This window comes from Octodon degus, unplaced genomic scaffold (genome assembly GCF_000260255.1).
Source record: "Octodon degus isolate 3935 unplaced genomic scaffold, OctDeg1.0 scaffold00030, whole genome shotgun sequence".
Taxonomy (NCBI): domain Eukaryota; kingdom Metazoa; phylum Chordata; class Mammalia; order Rodentia; family Octodontidae; genus Octodon; species Octodon degus.
In genome coordinates, this window is record NW_004524606.1 from 4,803,297 (window position 1) to 4,822,409 (window position 19,113).

Genomic DNA, 19,113 nt, shown 5'->3' on the forward strand with positions numbered 1-19,113 from the left:
CGGGGTCTCAGAAACACTGTGGACTGCAAGTTGTGGCCAAAGGCAGCCCTGATTGTATGGCTTCGTGGTGGAACCGAGGAGGCCCCCAAAGACTACCAGGTCCTTCACTCTGGCTGAGTGCAGGATTCAGGAGAAGATGGCCAAGGCTAAGGACAAAAGACTATATTTGCAAGACCCTCTGGAGTCTGGAAAGCACCTGGTTTCTTGAGAGAGGAGGGCGAGAGCCCTGCTCAGCTCTTCTTGGTTTTGGGCGTATGGTATTTCCTCTTGTTGGACTACCACACGAGCAGGGGAGGCCAATGGAGGGAAGGGTCATGACTCTGAAGGCTGCCCAGTCCAGAAAGTGTGTGTGGGGGGGGGAGGGAGAATCTTCTATCAAACTCATGCTGAGCCAAGATCCTGCCCTGTCCAGGTAGACCCAATCACAACAGGCCATCCTCTTGGGCCAGGTAGGTGATGGTTGCCAAGGTGAAGTTGAAGTAACCAGCCTTGTGAGGTCGCAGGACCACAGTGTGGGAGACGTTGTTAGTGCAGAGACAATGCCAAAATCTTCTGGGGGAAAGGAATCATCAGATAATTCCACATCCAAAGCAGCACTTGAGCCAACACTGTAGATGTTGTACTGTAAGGTCTGGTCCCGCCTTTCCACAGCATATCTGTTCAACAGCGATCAGGGAGCCAAAAGCCTGCTTGAGTGACAGCTAGTAGAACCAATGTCACAAATGCAGGCAGCCTCATCGTTTGTAGCCCCATTGCCTATCTACTGCCACCACAACTGGAAAAGAACCTTGGTTTCTTAAAATTACAAAAGTTCTTGAATTTAGAGGCATTGAAGAGTAGAAGTTATAAAATAGGTTTGAAGTTAGATTAGAAAGTTTTTTTGTTTCTTGCTAAAGTGATCCTTTTGGGGGGCCAGGGAGATGGCTCAGTAGAATAAGTGATTCTCTGGCAAGTGCAAGAATCTGAGTTCAATCCTCAGTTCTGTCGGGAAAAAAAAATTAAAGTGTTCCTTTTGGGAAATCTTGACAGGCTTTAGTTAATTCAAAAAGGCACTCCTTTAAGCTTTAACCAAAAGTTTATGTGATTAGTTCAGTACTTTAGTAATGCCACTCTAGCTACCACATAAAAATACAGATTAGAAGGTGGGCTGAATGAGTAAACATGTCCAAGTGAGGAAGCTGTTACCAAGGACAAGGTGTGAGTAGATGTGGATCTGATGTAAAGCAGTGTTTGTAGTAGAAAGCAAGCCAGGTGAGATTGAAGAAACAAGGCCTGAAAAGCAGAAATGTGCAGGGCTTGGTGCCAGGTAAGTGCAAGGCAGCAAGAGGTAAGGAAGCTGAGGTCACAGCATGCACAGCTAAGTAAGGGTGAGGGCATGATTTAGCCCAGGGTGGTGGCATGCACCTGTAATCAAAGCATGCTAGGAGGCTGAGACAGGAGAATTGTAAAATTCCAACCCAGCCTGCATAGCTTAGCAACTTACTGAGAACTTATCTCAAAATTTTTTAAGAAGCAAAACTTCCACTATGCAGCTTGGACTCAGAGTGATCTTCTTTTCAGTCACCCCAGCACTGGGATTACAGGTTTACACCCTTGGGGCGGGGCTGGAGTGGCCTGTGCCGTGGATCGAACCAAAGCCCCTGTGCTTGCCAGAACTTGCCTAAGCAAGTGCTTTAGTCCACTGAGCTACCTCACTGGCCCAAAGCAAAACTTTTTCAAAAGGACTAAAGATATAGCTCCAGCGAAGGCCCTGGGTTTGATCCCCAGTCCCACAACAAAAAAACAAAGAAAGAACTCACTGACACTTAACTTATAAAGATGGAGGAGAAAAAGAGTTCAGTTCCTGACCTATTACCTCACTTGTATTTCTCTCCCCTTGAATATTTCTGCATGAGAAAGGAATAAACTTCAAATCCTTTCTATTCAGGAATGCTTTTTATGTCACTTGATATCATCAATTCCAGGTGGGTCAGTGACATTTTTAGACTTCTACATTGAAAGTTACCATTTTGAAATGAGCTGTGGCATACAGAGAACTTCTGTCTGATTTATTTCTTCCCTCAGCCTGCCCATTAGACCTTCAGTAGCTTGTCATGAATTGGCACATTTGAAAAAAAATGGAAGTTTATTTTGCTACAGTTTTGTTCAGATTGTTCTCTCTAGAATAAATTGGAAATAGAAGTTAATACTAACAGTAGCTAATCAAATAGGAAGCAGATGGACACAATTTTTAACAGATTAAATAGACTGAATTAAATGTGTGCTGAAGAAGCAATGAAGTTATGCAATCAAAATCAGAGCCACAAATCGTAAGAAGCAACTGATGTCTACTTGAAGAACTCCTCACAATCCACGAGTGCTCAAGGACTCATCACAATCCACGAATGCACTTTCCACAGTATGTTGAGCAGCTATTAGTAAGAAGAAGGTCAATACATGGAGCATACTTAATGCCATTGAACATGTCTGTATTATAATATGTTAACCGACATTATGAATGTTCATAAACTGTAATAATTATGGCATCACCCAAATGCCATTTCCACTTAATGCTTGTTCTGATCACTTGCCTGGATGCTGTCAGACCCATTCTTATACTTGGGGATTCTTTCATGAACTGGTTATAACCAGGTTCAGACAAGAGGAGGTGATGTTGAAAAAATGGAGCTAAGAAGGAGGAAGCAACTAGGACCTTTCTCCCTCTCTATGTCCTCTTTAGACAGCTTCTTGCCAGTGTCTGCCTCTCTCTCATGCTTTCAGCTCTCATTGTCACCCACATCCAATGCCCTACTTTAGTCTGTGATTTTATTGCACAGCTGTGTCTTCAGGACTCCAGCTGTTTCCTAGCCCACAGGCTAGCACCTCCTCCAGGTTCCAGCTCATTCTAGGGATCTCTGACTCCCAGGCTGTGATGATACAACCTCCTCTCTTAGTCCCTCTGTTCCTGGCAAAGTCACTTTCTTCCATCTGCTGAGTTCTAGATTTTTCACCTTGCCCTGTCTATTCTCTGCTCTCCTATCTCTGCCACAATTTGATCCCTCTATTAAATTACCTCTTTCTAGCCACCTGGAAAGGGCTCTCTATGTATCCAGAAAGATGAACCAGAGCTTATGTCAAGGGGACATTTTGAGTTATGAGCCTAGGTTAGTGGCATTGATAAAAGGGGAGATTCTGATGTCAGGCTAAGGTAGGGAGAAATGTAGAGGATCTTTCATTCAGAGGATATAACAGAAAAGAAGTGAGCCAAGGCCTTACTTAAATTGGCTGTTTCCTGCTGCCTTCCCTACCAGCTCCTCCAGCTTGTGATACTCTAAGGGCTCAAAGTCTCACAACAGCAAAAATGTACAGCACATTAACAGTTCTATTCTCCACATCTTTATGCTAAACATGCCCTAAGAGAAGAGTTGGCTGCTTCCTCTGAGAATAAAATTGAAAAAAGGAGAGACATTAATAAATTAATAAGTTATTGAGAGCTAAATCAGTAAGTAAACAGCACCCTTTAAAAGCGATTTTCCCTGCCTTTTGTAGGATAGAAAAGAGCTGAGCCAACCTCGGCTGAGTTGCCTGAATCTAGCAGGTTTGATTTTTTTTTTTTTTTTGGACAGGAGAAAGCAATACTTTTTTGCTAAATTCAAAAGACTTAGAACAGGCAGGCAACAAGCAAGCAGGAGAACAGAAGCAACAAAGTCTAGAACAGAAGCTGCCCTGTTGAATTTGAGCTAGCACAGCTGGTCTTGAGTCATGGCTCTTTTGTGTACTGCCCTTGTGACTTTGTGCTGTGACTTCATTTAAACCCCAGTGCCTCAGTTTTCTGAGCTATAAAAATGGAGGAAATGGCACCTATCTCTTTAGATGGTTCTGAGGATTAAATGCACATATTAAAAGTATTATGGGAGTACTGTGACTGGTCTCAGCAAGATCAAGGAAAGTAAAGAACCAAATGAATGTAAAGGCTTAGTCATAGTGCTATTTATCTATCATTGGAATAAGGGGAAACCCTTAAAATGGTGGACTCTTGGGTCTTATGCCTTGAAATTCTGATTCAAAATGTCTTGATTTTTAATAGATTCATACAAAGGGGCAATAAATGCCTTTAGATCAAAGATCCCATCACAAGAAATGCTTTCATTTTTTATTTCATTCTCTGCTATTTGCAAAAGTTCCTCTGAGCCCACTTTCCCTTTTCACCCATGAATTTTCTGAATTTTAAAGTTGCTTTCCTGAAGCATCATGTCAATCAGGGGAAGAGAAAGAAAATCAAAAGACATGAGACTTGGGAGAGGTTTAGCCACTCACTGACTAGGTAGTATTAGACAAATTTCATCACTTGAAAGCTTAGTCTCATCATCTAAAGAATGAGATAGTAATATTTGTCTTATAATATTTTATCTCAGTGTCTCAGTTACTTTTTCCCTTGTTGCTGAGACAAAATATTCAGCACCCAAAATTTTTTTTCAAAGTTTTATTGATAAACATATAGCAATGAGACAGTTTCAAATCAAATTGAAAGTACAGTTTCAACAAATAATACACTGCATATATTCTTCTTAGTGGTTAATTGCTGTACAAGATGCAGACTTGTGATCCTACTTACAAACACCATTAGAACAAATCATTCTATTCATTAAGAGAATGCAACTATATATCTATCCCAACCACTTTGAATACACAGATGCAAAATGGACATTCATAGTTATATCCCATTTTTTTTTAAGTTCCGTTGTTGAATATTATAGGTGTGTAAACTCAGCAAAATATTCTAAAAGAGTCCAGTAGCCCATAATAGCATTGGGTCTTCTGTTTAACTGGCAATGTCAGAAATTATTGACCTGAGTACCCCACAGCTCAACATAACAACATGGCTTTACTTCCTATATTTCGTCTTCATACTTTTCTACTGGATGGTTAAGACCAAGGTAAAGCAGGACCTGAAATATTAACAGTTCTTTTTTTTTTTTTTTTTTTTTGGCAGAACCAGGGATTGAACTCAGGCCCTTGTACTTGCCAGGGAAGCGCTTATTCTACTGAGCCATCTTCCCGGCCCTTCAGCACCCAAACTTAAGGAAGGAAAAGTTTATTTAGCTCAGTTAGTGGAGATTTCAGTCCATACTTAGCTGGCTCTAACGCAGAGTGGCATATGGGAGAGAGAAGCTGCTCATGGCAGTGGAAAACAGCAAAGAGCAAAAGGGAGGCATAGTGGCAATAAGGGCTAGAGAGAACAAGTCTGTCTCCCTTATCTTATATTCAGGCTATCAGCCGCAGACTGGGTGTAGCACTCACACCCATAATCCTAGCACTGAACCATGAATTAATCACAAACTCTAGAAGTTGGCTCCATGACTTCATGAGGCTTTGCGGGGGGTTGGGGGGTGAACAACTAGACACAAACCATAACACTTGGGATCAATGGAAAAAAAGGATATGAGAGCATTTTAAACAATAAAAAGTGCTACACTACTGTAAGTTGTCTCTACACTGTGAAAGTGATATGGTTTCAGTCTCAATTTAATAAGGAATAAACAAGGGAGACTTTATGTTTACTTGATATAACCTGTGTGTTATCCAAAAGCCTACTTTTCTCACTACAAAGAAAGTGTTAGTAAACTTTTCATTTCAGTCAAGCACTTATCCTACTGAGCGATCTCCCCGGCCCCCTAAACTTTTCATTTCAATTCCATGACTTTTCACTCATTTTGGTTATTGAACCATCTTAATTGAATTCTGGTTAGTCTTGCCTATCTTCAATTATATAATCATCCCAAAGTGCTGTCCCTGAGCCTGGTGTAGGCTGCTCTTATGGTACTAGTAGCATGGAGTGAGAAGTGGATATGCCTGCACTTCTGACTCTGTCTCACCCTGCCCTTGCTTCCCTACCTTGGTACAGGGAGGGAGAAAAGCAATGTTTCCTTATGTCCTACCTCACAGTGCCATGGTGGCATGGTTCCTCTCCTCACTGGTGGTTTGGCCACTTCCTTCTGTGAACTGTTCTGTGTAGAACATTTCCCAGGTGGCCCTTTCCTTTCTCATTATTATGAAAGCTGGTGGATCCTGGCTGAAAGAATGACACGTATGTCAATTCTGATCAGAAAACTTGAGGGTCCCATAGGACATCCCAGATTCCTGTTTCTCTTGCCAAGGCAATCACCAGTGTTCCAGGAGCCTCAGCTTCCAGTAGCCTTGGTTGCTGGAAATGCCTTTGATGGAAAGGAAGAGTGACACATGAGTTTGAAACATAGAGGCTTTTGGATTTGCACTTAGCATAATGGAGGCTATGCTGAATAAAACAAGGGTATATGTGGAAACCAGAGATTACAAAGAAGAATTCTCTAGATAAGCCAGCGGCTCCACTGAGTGAAAGCTCAGTGAAAAAGCAGTGTGTTAAACCAGTCTCATATTAGTACTCATGAGATAACTCAGGACAAACCATACTACATTTGACTAGAGATAAAAGGAACAATTTTGACAGCTACATTTATGAATGGTGGTCAGCCTCCCCACTTACTTAAAAGTCTGTGGCCGGGGGTACTTCACTGTGGATGCCCAGTTCTCATGCAGTGAGTGCTGGTGGAGGAGGAATTCACATGTTGGAAACTCAGTATTATTTTATGTGGAGAAACTGATGAGTTTGGTTGAAGGACTAAAAAGGTTTTCTTTTTAACACCAACTTGCAACATTTGAAAAAATTATAGAATCATTTTAATAATTTGAAAAGACTATGTAAAAAGGGAATAAGATTTAATAGATTGAAAAGACAAGCCACAAACTGGGAGAAAATATTCATAGCATACATATCAGCACATAGAATCGTGAACTCATAAAATGTAACAAGAGAAAACAAACAACTTAGTTTAAAAATGAGCAAAACATCCAAAAAATATACAGAGAATTAATAAACATATAAAGGTGATCAATACCCTCTGTCATTAGGTAACTATAAGGCAAAGCTAGAGTGGGATACCAATACACACATTAGAATGGCATAAAAACTGAACAGTAAACGCTGAAGATGCTATGGGACAACAGGAAATCCTTCTGATTGCTGGTAGAAAGGCAAAACATCACAGTTACTCTGGAAGATGGTGTAGCAGTGCCTTGCGCAACTCAGTTTTACCATGCAATGCAGCACTCATGTTCCCACATATTTTCTAAAATGAATTCAAAACCTGTGTAAACAGAAGCCTTCATATGAATGTTTATAGAAGCTTTATTGATAATTGCCAAGAATTGGATGAATATAAGGCATTCTTCTTTTTTTTTAATATTTTTTTTTATTTTATTTATTAGAGAGAGAGAGAGAGAGAGAGAGAGAGAGAGAGAGAGAGAGAGGTGTGTGTGTGTGGCCAGCTCAGCCCACCAGGGGGCGGGGCTGGCTGGCATGTGGTGCTGGGGGATTGAACTGCGGTCCCTGATGCTTTAGCCAAGCTTGTTCTAAGTAGGTGCCTTAGACCACTGAGCCATCTCTCCAGCCCAAGGCATTCTTCTATGGACATGCATATACAATGGAATGTTACTCAGAGTAAAAAAAAAAAAAAAAAAGGAAAGAAAGAGATTAACTATCAAGCAACAAAATGATTTAGAACACTTAATTTTATACTGCTAAGTATTATTGTTAATTTTCTGGGTCAATATAGCCAGGCCAGGGAACCCAGATATTTGACCACTAATGATTGTTTTAATATTGTAATTCTTAGTGTGTTGTGGAGGCAAAAAATGACTGCTTGGGCTAATAATGGAAGATGAGGAAAATGATATCTACTGTATATTATAGGGAAGTACTTCATAATTAGGAAGATTCATCACTGCCATCAGATTGACTATGGGGTCATGGGCAGATTAACAATACTGGGTTTATATTTTTTCACATCTAGAAATAGTTAAATGTCATGAAAATTAAATGACAAAATACATGAAAAATGAGTGCTAAGAATACACACATTCTTAGCATTGAATGATTTGAAAATGGCAGAGATATAGACATATAGATGATGCCTAAAAAAAATAAAGTTGGGGGGAAGGAAACAAAAAAATAACCTATTTGAGACTCTGAGGGATAAGGGCAGTTTTTTTTTAAACTGTGTTCAATTGCTATAATTATTACTTTCAGCAACCTAAGGCTCAATATTCAGGTTAGGGAGAAAAGAGTAGAATCCTTAAAAAATAGTTGTGAATCATATAGAAACTTCCTTTTTCACAGAAAAATGCAGAGAGAGGTAATCTATCTTACTAAACAGTCAGTAAAAAGAGATGACCAGAACACAAAGCACTCTGAACAAGTTCTAGAATAAAACTCTAAGAGCAAAGTTCATATATCACCTCAGTGTCCACCTTTACTTTAAATAGTTCTCAATAAAAGATCCAATCCAATCAGTTTGAGTGATTTTGGAAGAATTCTGTATTCAGCACAGTTTAACTTGAGTCTTTTACAACATATTTTCCTCCCTGATGTGAATGATAAGCCAAAGAGAAGCTGAGGAGCCAGGTAACATGCCCTAGTTTCCTCAACAAAGGCTGAAAAACTTTAATTGTCTTAAACAAAGAGTCTTTTGCCCTGGATTTTCTGGAGGACCTCTATTTTAAGCAGCTCCTCTTGTTCTGTTTCAAGGACTATTTTTTTGAAGCCTTGATTTTGCCTGGATGCCAAGCTATAGAAAGTCATATGATAGGGGCTCAATGAATCTACTGCATCAGGTCTTATATTTAAAATGCTAAAGAAGACCTCATGTTTCAACAAAGAATACTTGGAAAAGCATGACCTTGTTTGACTAGGGACAGAATGAAGAATGATTTGTCCCAAGTCTCACACGGGGCATGCAATAAGAGAAGGTTTCTATCCAGAGTCTTGTGACTTCTGATATTGAATTTTCAACTATTGCTTTTCATTTCTATGTCCTTGAATCTTGGCATCCAAGTAGTTCAGGTTTGAGACAATTTCATTCCAAAAGTACTGGTCAAGGAGGCAAATTTAATTTAAAGAGGAATAACATCTAGTGAAAATCTATTGAGTATTTAAGTTAACACTCAACAATCAATGACATTCTTATACACAAACAACAAACTCAATGAGAGAGAAATTAGGGAAAGCACACCTTTCACAATAGCATCCAAAACAATGAAACACATAGGAACAATCTAACAAAGGAAGTAAAAGAGCTATATACTGCAAATTACAGTATTCTTGAAAAGGAGATTGAAAATTATACCAGAAAATATAAAACTATTCCTTGGTCAGTGATAGGAAGAACCAACATTGGTAAATGGCCATACTACCAAAATTGTTGTACAGATTTAATACAATCCCAATCAAAATACTATTAGCATACCTCACAGAACTAGAGGAAACATTCCTGAAATTCATCTAGAACCAGAAGAGACCTAGCATAGTAAAAGAAATTCTGGGCAACAAAGGCAAGGTAGGAAGTATTAGAATTTCTGGATTAAAATTATATTACAAAGCTACTGTGATAAATTCAGTATGGTACTGGAAAAAAATAGACCTGAGGATCAGTGGAACACAACTACTAACACACTCAGCCACTTTATCTTTGACAGAAAAGTCAAAAATGTTCACCAGAAGAAAGATAACCTCCTTAATAAATGGTGCTGAAAAAAAACTGGCTCTCTGTATGCTGAACTCTAAAACTAGACTAATATCTATCATCATGCACTAACCAATGTAAAAATGGATCAAATATTTAAATAATAAAACTGAGACATTCAGTCTATTGGAAAAGAAAATAAACAGAAATCTTATAAGCAGAAGAACAGGTGTAGGCAGAGAATTCATGAACAAAACCCAAACTGCATGGTAAATACTTCAAAGTATCAACAACTGGATCTTGTCCTATTTTAAAGATTTGCACTTCAAAAGAAGTCACCAACAGAGTGAAAAGGCAACACACAGATTGGAAAAATATTTTAGCCAAGTGTCTCTCAGACAATAGACTTCAATCTTGAACATACAAAGAACTGAAAAAAATCAGGCCGCCCAAATTCAAAGACCCAATCAAAAAATGGTCATCTGAGATAAATATATGTTTCTCAGATGAGGAAACACAATTGGCAAATAAATACATGAAAAAATGTTCAATATCCCTGGTCATTTGAGAAACGCCAATTAAAAAAAAAAAATATTGATTCCATCTCACCCTGAAAAAATGGCTGTCATTGATAAATCAACTAGTAACAAGTGCAGAAGGGACTAGGGCGAAAAAGAAACCCATCTCCAATGTTGCAGACTGGTACAACCACTGTGGAAATCAGTGTGGAGGTTTCTCAAAGAACTAGGATTAGAGGTCTCATTCAACCCAGCCATTCCCTCTTTGGGTATCTTCCTGAAAGAATAAAAAAATCATACTGCAGCAATATATGAGCACCCATGTTTATTGTAAAACAATTTGTAATAGCTAAACCTTGGAATTAACCCAGGACCAGGGAGATGGCTCAGTAGAATAAGTGCTTGCCTGACAAGTGCAAGGGCCTGAGTTCAATCCCTGGTTCCACAAAAAAATAAATAAATAAATAAATAAATAAATAAATTTAAAAAAAAGGAATTAAGGCAGATGTCCATCAACTGAGGAATGGATAAAAAAGATGTAGTATTTGTATATGTTGAAGTACTACTCAGCCATAAAGAAGGATAATCTTGAGAGTTTTGTAGGTTAATGGATGCAATATGAGACCATATTCATTAGTGACATAAATCAGACTTACATCTGTAGACATCATCTTGCTTCCCTGGTGTGAGAAACTGAAAGAGTAAGTAAATTCTTGAATGCACAATAAATAATGTGAAACAAGAAAAAAATCTTGTCTTCCTCCTTACCCTAATATGCTCATCACTAGAGGGCTAAACCCTCTCCACTTTCCTCTCTTTATTCCATTTCCCTCTCCACTCTCCCCCACTCTCTCAGGCTGTTCTCCTAATTGCATCCTCAAAAGGCCAAGAACCAATGCTATGATAACAGCATTTTTCAATACAAAACTGTCTCAGAACACTTTATTTGCAGCAAATGAAGGTAAGCAAGAAGAATGATACAATCATAAATTATAAATGCTAATGTTTTGCCTTTCTTCACACTTGAGAGATATAAATCTGGCCCTGAATCTCACTCATTTCTGAATTTCTCATTTACAGCTTCTGGTTTCTGTCCCAGATTATATCACAGGGGCACCGTCTCACTATATATCTCTGGCTTTGTGATGATAAAGGCTCCATACTCCCCTGAATTGTGGATCCCCTATTTCTAACATTCATCCCTCAGACACTCTCTAAATTTCTACTGGTCATTTTCAGATTAGAATTTCTTAAAAATGGCTGTAATAATACATATTTCATCTTCTATTCTCTTGTTACAGTATGAATTGACTTGCCTCTGTCAGAAAGCAGGGTCAGTGTTCTCTGCCCTTGAACCCTGGAAGACTTTGTAAACTACCTCAATCCATAGACTATTGTGAAAATAGAGGCATTGCAACTTCCACCTTTCTCTTGGGTGTCTCACATTGGGGAAGCCGCAGTCATACATTTAGGCCTATGGAGAGGCACTGAGGCCTCCAGCCAGGAGCCAGCAACGTATTTATTGCCAGGCATGTGAGTGACTCACCTGGGATACCCTGAAGACTTGAGCCTTCAGATGCCCCCAACAGATGCAAGACTGCAACTTCACAGGACATTCAAGTGAGATTTCTACATCTGATCTCTTCCCACATTTCTAATCAACCGAAACCACAAATGATAATATAACAATATTATAGAAGTTTCCAAATTTAGGGCTGATCTTACATAGCAATGAATAAATAAAGTAATTGTCAACACCAAAACTTGTCCAGATTTATTGTTGTGCAAATCAATCCAGATTTATTTTAATCCACCTTTTGGAGGAATAAAGTATTTTCAAAAGGGTAAGGTCCTAACTGGGAGTATGTTTCTCTTATTGCCCAAGGAAATAATCAGCACTGGGGCCAAAGCAACATTAATCAGAAAGAATATTCAGTCTACTCTAAAATTAGATCACCTTTCAGTCTTGTTTAAGAATCTGCCTCAATTAATCTGGTTGCTGGGGCAAGATCTTAATTCTGTGGGTGAGTAGGAGCATTCACTTATGTAGGTGAGAATTTGAATCTTTCTCATTAGATCCCTGATTGGACTTGGCATCATTCTGGGACTGTAATATCCACACTCTTTCTTTCCTTCTGTGGTAGAAGAAACTTCCATGTGGCAGGAATGGGCAAGAGAGAGGCTCTGGAAGACTGCTCCAAAAGAATCATGGGAGTCTAGCAATATCATGATGATGCTCCAAAGCCAGAGAGAAATCTATGTTGCTTCAAGCACACACACTGGATGAGCAACTGGAAAGAGACAGGCAAATCACTGAAGGAGAGCTGAGGTGCACTATCTGGAAGAATTAGACACACTGTGGGAAGACTGTGACTTTCCATATAGGGTGTTTGCTCAGCAGGGAGGATCAAAGTGCGGAAACCCAATTTTGCCTTTCTGTGTTTTCCTTCCTTCTCCTGAGGACTCACCTGTCTTTCTTTGGCTCAGGACCCTACTATGTACCACCTAGGATGTCTCTTGGAACACAAGAAAGGAGAATGCCTTTTTGAAAAAAATTAGATCTGACAATTTTATGAGACTCTAACTTCCATATGAAACTATTTCCTTCCTTTGAACTGAAAACAATGAACGGCTGTTTTGGGAAGTCTCATTTGAAATGTTTTTGAAACTTGACCCCTTTTATCTGCAAAATGTAAAGAATTATTCAGGTTTCCTTAAGCCATGGGAATTATTAGAAACACAAATTTGGAAATATACAAGATAGCAAAATTGATATGGATTTAGCTCTCAAAACAGATATTTGTGTAAGAAGCCTAGTATTGCCACCACAATGTCGGAAAATCTAATTTTCCTCATTTTGAAGAAATGGAAAAACAGAACTGTGGGACCCATGGAGATCCAGTAAGCTTGGAAAACAGGATGCTGATGTTCTCAGTTCAGTGCCTAGAGGCCAAGCTCCCCAGAGTCACTCAGAGATGCTCATGGAATGCAGTCATCTAGGACTGGCCTTCCAAGGCCACAGCACATGGGCCTTGCTCTCCATACACATGTCACTGCTGCCACAGGCTGCCTCTCACAGGTGCTCCACAGCAGGGCACACTCTGCTCTTCAGTCCCTGCTGGCAACCTCTGTTCTTTGGCAAAGGCACCCAAAGTGTGGCTGGGAAGAGTGCTCAGCCAGCCACAGGTTTAGGTAATACAAGAGAGTCTGATCTACAGAAGACATGAAAACAGCAGTTAATTTTACAAGTATACTTTTCAACATCACCCTGCAGGCAATTTAAAAATACTCATCCCTCCCAGATGTGGTGACACATGCCTGTAATCCCAGCACTATGAGAGGCTGAGGAAAGACTATCACAGGCTTAAGCCAGGCTCAACACTTACAAGAACAACAACAATAACAAAACATGGCAATTCATTTCTGTTGAGGGCAGACCATCTCCACTTATCCTTGGTCTGTGTCTGCCTTTTGAATGATGAGAATGTAACCTTTTACCTCTCTTGTGCTGCAGTAAAATTTTTCAGTCTTCTGTATATGAAAAGCATTATAACATGGAATCATCAAGAACAGAAACTAAAATACATCTAGTTTGGTGATGAGAATCTTAATGGTCCAGCTAATCCTCACTGTTCTCATGGTGTGAAGCTCTCACACTTGGCTATCCATTACTGATCCAATAAGTGGCGGTGTATGCTTATAACAAGTCCTAATGTTGGCCTGTGTAGAAGGAACTTAATTTAAATAGGATGTGGGTATGCAGATACATTGCATTAGTCCAGGCATCAGAATTTCAATTTGCTGAATGCCTTTCAAGGTGGGCAGATGTGTGAGAGTTGATGGGGCATGTTAGCATGGCATATGGACTTGAGCTCTCTGAAATGCCTTCCCATGTGGCTCTGGAAGCTGAATAAGTCCATGCAAGGTCAGCATTTGGGACCACATCCCAGCTATAGACTTGATAAGAAAATTCTTTAGGCCTCAAATACCTTGCCTAGAAAGGAAGATTAAAACATTAGGACTTCAGAGGATGCCTATAGGGATAACAAAAAATACTAAGTGATTTCAGTAGTAGAGGATATTTATCTGTTTCATAGCTTGAGGTAAATACATGTAGTTTATTTCATAGTTATTACTTGCTTAAGGTATCATTTAGCAAGGAGGAAAAATTGAATTTAAAGCAGTGCAACTCAAAATGCAGTCCACAAGCTGCATCATCAACATCCACTAGAAATTTGTTAGAAATAACCTTGGTCGCTTCAACTAAAAGAGACTTTGGAGCTATTTATTACTGCAGCACTCCCCAACTATACTCACTGATATAACTATGAGTCATGACTCATGACATGGACCTAAAATAGTGTTTCAAGAAAAGTTATAGCTCTATCTGTTTATATGAGAAAAAGAGAAAGGCAGAGAATCAGTAAACTAAAAAAATTGGTAAGTGAATTAGAAAAAAATGACAATAAGAACCCTACAAAATTCAACTGACCCATAATGTTGAAAGTGATTTATGTGAAAAGACTACCTATGTCAACACATCTGTAGTGAGGCCGCCCAAGAGGCTGACCAAGATACAGAGAAGCCACGAATGTGACGAAGGTCATTTGGAATGGAAAGGAACTGCATTGATAAGGATAAGGAAAATTGAGTACTCAAAAAGATAAGCAAAATCTCACTGCCTAAAAACATTGTTGTTACTGACCAGCTCAGGTCTGTTAGCTGTACCTGGTGACGTTCCGCCAAATGTTGACACGGGCTGCAAATCATCCCTCTGCTGCTCAGTAGGGGCAGACACCCCCACCCCTAGGAGCAGTCAGCACCAGGAGGATCTGAAAGATGCATGTGGGTGTCAGGATTGCAGGTCTTCCAATTTTCTCTCTTCATCTCATCACCTGGAATGTAACCCTGTATTTCTCATGCTTGAATTTTTGGATTTGGTGTACTAGTCATGATGGGCTGTGTTGTGGTAATGAAAACCTGTCACAGGACTGCTTACAGTACATTACCATTTTATAGAGCTTAAAAATAACCAAAATAAAGGCAAATCATTATTAAATATATACAAATAAGATAATATTATTTTATAATAAGCAGGGAATAATAAACACAATATTTAGGAAAGTAACTCTAAATACAGAGTATACATATGCACATATGCTATATATATACACATTCAGTGGCCTTAGCATGCTTAGTTCTTTTTTTATTTATTTTTTATCTGTTTCTCTATTATTTATGCAAACAACACAAAAGGACACCAGCCCTGTGCAGATGGCAGCCAGGTGCTCACATCAGACCTCTTGATCTCACACTGGCAAGAAGATGCCCTTAAGGTGGGTAGAGCTTGTGGAGACTTGGGCATCTTTGGGGCCTGAGCCAAAGCTAAAGTTAAGTTTGAGCTGGTGACACTTTTGGGGCACATATTTTTAAATCTCTTATTTGTATATGTTTGTGATACATAATGATTATATTCATTTTAGGGAGCTGGTACATGTCTATAACACATTTCAAGTTTTTCCCCTTCCCTTCACCCCTCTTTCATTTTGCCAGCATCCTATCCATTTATCTGATATATAAGATCTTAGAGAGTTAATTATCATGAATAAAGATTAAAAACCAAACCAATAGGTCAAAACTGGGCTCCACTTCTGGGCTCCCCCTCTTCTTATCTTGTAAGCTTATTGAATAAATTCCCATATGTCCTCTAGAGAACCTTAATCAATACAGAGCTGGAGCTTCAGCCTGGGCTTGGGCCTTTGTTGGACCTTGGCCTTGGCCTTTCATCAGCTGCACCCAGAATAGTTGGCAAAATGGGCCCTTCCTGAGCTAGGCAAATAGGCTGAGATTACAGCTGCAACCCTTTGGGATTTTAGACTTTATCTTCTTGGGCTTTACAAGCTCCTTAAGATCCTCAGAAAGTGTATTTATGGCCTTGGCTTTGCTGGCCTGCATCTCTTTGGCAAAATACACATTATTCCAGAAACTTAGGGTCTCCCCAGCTAGAAGATTCATATCAGGGTTTCTTGAAGCTGTTTCAGTGCCATTTTCAGGACTAGTTATATGTGGTGTGGTTCTTTGATTTGGCCATGTCTACACTGTGTGCCGTATGCTTGAGGTCTCGACTTGGGTAGCACATTCTTGGTTTTCATTTTGTTTTGTATTTTGTGTTTCATGCAGGTACATGTATTATTCTGCATATATTAAACATTCTCTCTAATCACCCATATTTCCATTCAAATTTTAGGCCTTACCTTCTCAATTTCTCAGCTTTCCCATCTACAAAGTGGGAATTACAAGTCTTGTCTCTATCTCCCTCATTAGGAGAGTATAAGAAAAAAAATCAGTCTTTTAAGATAGCAATGTGAAAAGTTTCCATGTACTCTAATTTTCTTGGCTTTTCTAGAAGAGGGGAAGCCTTAGGAGAGAAAGGGCAAGAGAGTGATTCTTTTTGCACAGTGGTTGTCTAGTAAATGATCTGATGATGTGGGGTGGCCTTTTCATTCATCTGCTAGGGCCAATTTCTGGTATAGTGACACCCTGGGCTTTGCTGTATGTAACAACTCATTAAATCAGTTTGTCATATTCACATAGAAGGGGGCTGTGAGACAAGAGGAAAAGTGGAAAGAAACAGAAGAGAAAATAGGCAGGAACTAAGATGAGAAGACAAGTGAAACTGATTAGATTTAATGACTCTATTTCCCTCCTATGAGCTTCACGGGCCATCAAAATACTGAAGAGGGTTTCATTTCTAACTGCTTTGCGCACCCAAGAACTAAGTAGTAATTCTCTTTAGCAACAAGTGGGCCTCCTGTAGCAGTAATGACCTGAAATCATTAGCTTGGGTTCAAAGACCTGTCTCCCCACTCCCAAGGTAATACTTTGGGGATCCCACAGAAGGAAACTATTTGTTAATATTAATACACAAAAGCAGGAAACAATCCCAGTGCATATTTTCCAGCTAATTCTAGCCAAAAGAGTTAATGAGCAATAATAATTTTATTAAACTATAGCATTTGGGGCAATATTTATTCATCGGAAATAGCCTAAGAAATGTAAACACTAAAACAAAAGACATTACAGACTGGGGAAAATAAACACGCAGCCAGTGAAGCTGAGTGGAGCTTTTCAAAGGAACCATAAAATGTACACAAACGCATGAGAGGAAAATTAAAGATCAAAAGGAAATTATCATATTCAGGCAGTTCTGCAGTACACAGACTTGCATCTCCTGGACTTTGGGGGAAAAACAGTCAGTGGTAATAATTAAGAAAGCCTGCACTCGGTTTTTTAAATAAATATTTCATGATGTGTCATCTGCTTCTGAGAGGAGCCATAGCACACCACAGCCACTGCATGCTTAGCAGTTGTGGAATGACAAAAACTGGGCTAATTATGCTAAGATCATACAAATTTAGAAGCAAAAGCAGTAGAAGCTGACAGACTGTGTCAAGGGCTATGAATTTGGGTTATGCACAGAACTCTAGGAGTTAGCAGTGTCAGCTTGTTATGCACAGGTTTTACTCACTGGGGCACCCTTGCTGAGAGTTCTAAAAAACACTTTTGCCAAGAACAGCACTTCAGGGGCTTTCACAAATGAGTGGCTTGAAGCCAGAATGACTGAATCACACTCACCTTTCTCCATTTCAGTGTTGCTAAGCCTTCAACTGCTAGTAATGCTGCCCATTCTGACTCCTCTGAGTGAGGGAAATTTCCTAATCTGTTTGAGCTTGTGTTTCCTTATTCATTAACTGCAAGAATAACTATTGAGCACCTACAAAATGTCAAGAGATTGCAGTGGGCTCTGGTGACTCAGCCATACAGTAAGGCAGGTATGCCCTCATGGAGTTTTCCTACTGGAGGGAGTGACAGATGATAAACTGAACCTTTTTTATATTTTAGGTGATGATTTGTGTTATGGAGAAAGATAAATGAAGTAAAGGGGGACTGAAGTGTTAGAATTGAGGGTCGGTGTTTTAGCAAAGGTGGCCAGGCAAGACCTCACTGAAAATATTGGAGACATAACAGAAGGAATCAGGAGGTGGGCCACAAGGGTATCTGTAAGCCAAGAATTAAAGGCAGAAGGAACAGCAAGCACAACATTGGGTGTCTGATGTGTTGGAGAGATAGCCAAGGCTGCAAGCAGACTGGAGGCATCCAGGAGGATAAGGTGAATGGAAGTTGTAATTTTTAAAATTGTACTTTTATGAAAACTGTACCTTCAGGATATAAAATTATCCAAAGTTATAATGCTTTTTTTTTTCTCTTCTATTCTGGAAACTCATTCCAAAATACTCCTAAGAATCTTAAAGATAAAACAAGCCTACAAACCCTGTGATTTTCTCCTGAAAATTTGAACCTGAGTTTTTCTCTAGCATTATAGATCCACGGATCCCACAGATATCCATCCTTAAGGAAACTACACTAGTAAGTACTTCAAATACAAGCACATGGTTTGCATTCTAATGCAGCCCCACTAACAGAACATTAGGAATACACATCCTAGATGACCTGTCTTAAGGACACTCCCAGACCACATATGAATCCCCCACCCCAGGCAAGAGTGCATCTCATTCTTTGAGCACATATGGCTTCTTCTGAGTGTGTACTTCTTTCTGCCTAATGAATCTTTCCATGCTTTTCACTGATGTGTCCTGCAATTCTTCTCTGTGATGTAAGTCAGACAACCTACAACCTATTCCATTAGAAGGGTGAGGTGAGGTCCTCTCTCTGGGATCTTTTCAGACCCTGTCTGGTGACAATGATAAAGGACACAAAGTAGAGGGCATATGTCATCCAACAGTGTTTCTACAGCATTACACTGTTGCTATGTTGAGAATAGACTGCAGGGGGCAGAGTCTGAAGCAAGGATACAGGCAGGAGGCTCCTATAGTCCTCTAGGAGAGCAATGGTGGTTCATGAACTCAGAGTAGCAAATAGTGGGGCCCAGTGCAAGGGCTGACAGGACTTTATCATTGATGTGGAAGGTCGGACTAAAGAGGAGGCAAGGAAGACTCCAAGACTTTTAGCCTGACAAATTGAAAACAAAGTTCACACTT

At 39.6% G+C, this 19,113-nt stretch overlaps 1 pseudogene; it reads right to left on the reverse strand.

Moving 5' to 3' along the window:
• Nucleotides 1–230: 230 nt before the first annotated feature.
• LOC101571320 lies at nt 231–738 on the reverse strand (annotated as a pseudogene).
• Nucleotides 739–19,113: the final 18,375 nt, after the last annotated feature.